Raw genomic sequence first — 4,596 nt, forward strand, 5'->3', positions numbered from 1 at the left:
TCCAGGTTCCCACCTGTAAAATGGGTCTAATAGCACCTTCCAACTTCATAAGATGGTCAGGAAGTCCCACTTAAATAGATGACTGTGTGAGAACGTGCTTTGATAAAATCAAAACTTTGTACCCACACCGGGGATTGGTTGGCACTGAGTAGCCGGAGGCAGAAGAATGGAGGTCAGAGCTCCTAAACCCGGGTCCGCGGACAGATTTCAGAGGGTCTGCAAACAGGAATAAGAAATTCATCTTCATTTTCACCAACCTCCGACTGAAATTTAGCACCCCCTCCCATGGTTGACACTGGCATTTACATCATTGTCACAGATGACAGTGAGCACATTCATGACCCGTTACGGTTGTTGTAGAGATCCTGAAATGATCGCTTATGTCCATTGTACCTTTAATTTTTTTAAGTTTATTTACTTTGAGAGAGACAGAGACGGTGCGAGTTGGGGAGGGCCAGAGAGGGAGGGAGAATCCCAAGCAAGCTTCATTTGAAGCCAGTGCAGAGCCCAATGTGGGGCTTGCTCTCAAAACTGTGAGATCATGACCTGAGCTGAAATTAGGAGCGGGGTGCTTCACCAACTGAGGGACCCAGGTGTCGCTGAAAAAAATATTTTTTTATCTTTAAGATGATTGGGGCATCTGGGTGGCTCAGTTAGTTAGATGTCCAACTTGGCTCAGGCCATGATCTCATGGGTCATGGGGTCTAGCCCAGCATCAGGCTCTGCACTGACAGTGCGGAGCCTGCTTGGGATTCTGTCTCGCCTCTCAGCCCCGCTCACACACTCTTTCTCAACTGAAATAAATAAACTTAAAAAAAAACTTTAAAATGATGGCTCCTGTTTAGCATACGTAAAGTATGCCAAATGGAAGATAAATAGATAGACATACAGGAGATTTATTATGGGAATTGGGTCACGGAATTATGGAGGCGGAGAAGTCCCACGATGGACCATCTGCAGATGGGGACCCAGGAAAGCCGGTGGTGTAAATGGAAATTAGGGCCGAGAACCAGGAGCCCATGTTCAACGGCAGGAGAAGACAGATGTCCCAGCAAAAAGAGTGAACCCGCCCTTCCTCTCCCTTTGTGTTCTATTCAGGGCCCCTCGACGGGTTGGGTGAGGCCCACTCATTTGGAGGGACAATCTATCTACTCAGACCGTGGATTCAAACGCTAACCTCTTCCAGAAACACCTCCTAGACACATGCGTAAATAATATTTTACCAGCTCTCTGGGCATCTCTTGGCCCAGTCAAGTGGACACAAAAGTCAATCATCACAGTGACCCGTCAGCTCAGTTGAGTGTGAACATTTTCCTGAGCTCATAGATTTAAATATATTTGAGATGCTTCGATCCTTTGAATGTATTAATCCTCTTGATGGTCCATCCATACCATCTTTGGCATTTGGGAGCCTCTGCAAGGGTATCTATTTCCTGGCTCCCGCCTGGAATCTCCATTTCTCTAAGGAACCTGCTTCCATTGACTAGGAACCGGCCTTTGGAGACTGACTGTAATCTGGGTGCTTGGGTGCTCGTTACACTGGGTTGTTTTTTGCCCAAGGTGAACAACACACAAGTTTAAAAGCCCTGCCTTTGATAGAGACCCCATCCTCGGAGCCCAGAGACGGCACCGGCCACCAGCACTTCATGCCGCCTGACCCCAGCCGGCAAGTGGCTTGATGGGGAGAAAGAAAGGAAAATGACCTTCTTAGGATTTGACCACATCCTCTGCCCAAGAGAGCTGTAGACCTAGACGCCACCGAGTGGAATTGCCTGCCTCACAGGGTCACTTTCTTGTGCAAATAAGGAGACCTCGAGGAAGACTTTCCAAAGCTGTGAACTCCCTGAACAGGGGTAAGCAGACTCCTTTTATTAGAGTTTGGGATGAATATTTAGAGGGGGGTTTTAATATTATAATCAAGCTGAGATATCTGTTAGGCATTTTTTAAAAGTTTATTTATTTTGAGAGAGAGAAACAGCAGGGGTGGGACAGAGAGAGGAGGTAGAGGATCTGAAGCAGGTTCTGTGCTGACAGCAGACAGCCTGATGCAGGGCTCGAACTAACAAATACCTGAGCCAAAGTCAGATGCTCAACCAACTGAGCCACCCAGGCACCCCTGTCGGGAACTTTCTGATTCATCTGGACAGGGATGGTTCTCAAATATTTTTCTTGTTCCAGCAATTTGTGAGTTTCTAAGAGATGAAATGGACAGGCAGAAGCTTCTAGTTGTGGGGCGCCTGGGTGGCTCAGTCGGTTGTGTCCAACTTCGGCTCAGGTCATGATCTCACAGCAGCCCCACATCGGGCTCTGTGCTGACAGCTCAGAGCCTGGAGCCTGCTTTCAGTTCTGTGTGTCCCTCTCTCTCTGCCCATCCTCTGCTCATGATCTGTCTCTTTCTATCTCTCAAAATAAATAAATGCTAAAAAAAAAAAAATTAAAAAAAAAGAGGCTTCTAGTTGTTTCCCGAGTTCAGGGTCAATCCTGAGTTTGGAGCTCAAGGGGTCTCCCCGGTGACAAATGGTGAGACCAGCAGAGCAGGGCTGGACAGGCACCCTGAGCCTGGGTCAGGGTCATCTACACAAAGGGACACGAAAAGGACCAGGGGGGGCTATCCCATAGTCACAAGCAAGGGAGTACTGGCCACAGGGAGGAGCCTGGGAGGTGGAGAAATGCAAGGAAGGAAATTTGGGATGGATGGGATGGATTCCCTCCCTCCTTTGCGGGTACAAACACTGCCAGTTTTCTTTCCTAGTATTTATTCACTCTCTCCCTCCATGGGTCTCACATTAGCAGGGCTCATGGCTGCCTAAGGGAAAGACTACATTTCCCAGCCTACCTTGCACCTAGGAGGGATCACACAGCCAGGTGGTTATTCACTTCCTCTTGTGTTTTATCAAATCCATTATAACCATCATTAAAGGTCTTTCTGATCTCAAGTTTTCACAAATAATCCAGCTCTGGTTTCAAATGCCTCGACAGGAAAAAACCAAAAACCAAAACAAACCCAAAACAAACCCAACAGCAATACTTTTAAATATGTCATAGAAATAGCAGCCAGGGCACCTGCATGGCTCACTGGCTTAAGCGACTGATTCTTGGTTTTGGCTCAGGTCATGATCTCATGGTTCATGAATTCGAGCCCAGAGTAGGGCTCTACACTGGCAGCCTGGAGCCTGCTTGGGATTCTCTCTCTCTCTCTCTCTCTCTGCCCCTTGCCTGCACACCCGCTCTGCGCTCTCTCGCTCTCAAAAATAAACTTAAAAAAGAAAACAGCCAATTATGCTTCAATTGTTTAAAGTTCTTTTTAAAAGCTACAGTAAGAAATAATAATAATAATAAAGCTTACAGTAAGTGCAACATTTAGAGCCAGCGTCAGAAAGGAGAGTTGGGCCTTGCCTTGAGGGATGTGTGTGTGAATACACAGATATGACCAAGGGTCATCTTTAAAAAAAAAAACAAAAAACTTTCATCTGAAGTCTGGGCTAGATCAGGGTAACCAGATGCTCTGTGTTCAGCCTCCGCTTTCGTGGCCCGGAAACAGAGGACAAGGCTGGGCTTGGTTGGTGGTTTCCAGGCTGTGAGTCCAACAGTTTTCTATAGGTGAGCTCTGCTGTAGTAGGTCCGGCGGCGGGAATCTGCAGTGGAGATAGGGTGGAATCCGGATTCAGGAACACCTACCAAAGGTAGCCCTTTCCACACCCCACCAACAGATGGTGCACGGAAGAGCAAGAAAACATAGAACACCTGGGTATATAAAAAGGACATACTCCACCAACAGCCAGCACCGGGAAAGTCAACAAAACATGAAACAAATAGACAAAAAAAAAAAAAAATAATGGTGGGATAATTTTAGAACAAAAGTTGCAAAGCCACATATTCAATACATCGAAGGAAATAATAAAGAAAAAAGATATTCTGCAAAAGGATTGATCTTTCTTTTCAACAACATTAGTAGCCTTGCAAACACAAGGCCTCAAAAAATTGGTTAAAAACTCAGAATTGTTCCTCTCCACGGAAATCTTTAGTAAAAGGCGAAAGATTTATGCGATCTGAAGAGAAACCAGAGTATGCTCGCTGACGTCCGGCACACATTCCTCGGTTAACTGTTACCCCGAATACAGTGACGGTGACTCTCTGCTCGAAAGAGCTAGTGATTTTTGTCTTTCTCCAGACATTTCTGTCGGAGCAGCCTTATTCTTGGGGGAAAATAATTCTACGGAGAAAGGAAAATCTTGTCATTTCTTAGTCGGAAATTGCCCGGTGTGCAATGCATTTGGGGTATGCAAATGATCTGTCGTCACACCCCTGTTCCCGGAAATCTTTTAAACAGTGCATTCGTTTTCCTGCAGGGACTGAGACTACCACCAGGGGGCAGGACGGAGCTAGATTGTCAGGATTTGTGCTTTGGTCCAATCAGAAAAAAATCTATTTTACACATTTTGACTCCACGTAAAAATTTCTTTTGTACTTAAATAAAATAATAAAAATAAAATAAAACTTGAAAAATTTTTATCTTCATTCATTCCATTTTCTTTTCGTTTTTTAATTTTTGCTAATTTTTTTTTTTTTACTGTTTTTATTTAATTTAGAGAGAGA

The 4,596-nt window shown here is 45.2% G+C and overlaps 1 non-coding gene across 1 annotated transcript; it reads right to left on the bottom strand.

Annotated features, from left to right (window-relative positions):
* Positions 1-3,953: 3,953 nt before the first annotated feature.
* Positions 3,954-4,069, bottom strand: LOC115300487. Its single transcript, XR_003912660.1, has one exon. It is a non-coding gene; the product is annotated as a U5 spliceosomal RNA (small nuclear RNA).
* Between the last annotated feature and the right edge of the window lie 527 nt (positions 4,070-4,596).

Source organism: Suricata suricatta, chromosome 8 (assembly GCF_006229205.1).
Source record: "Suricata suricatta isolate VVHF042 chromosome 8, meerkat_22Aug2017_6uvM2_HiC, whole genome shotgun sequence".
In the NCBI taxonomy this organism is placed as follows: Eukaryota; Metazoa; Chordata; class Mammalia; order Carnivora; family Herpestidae; genus Suricata; species Suricata suricatta.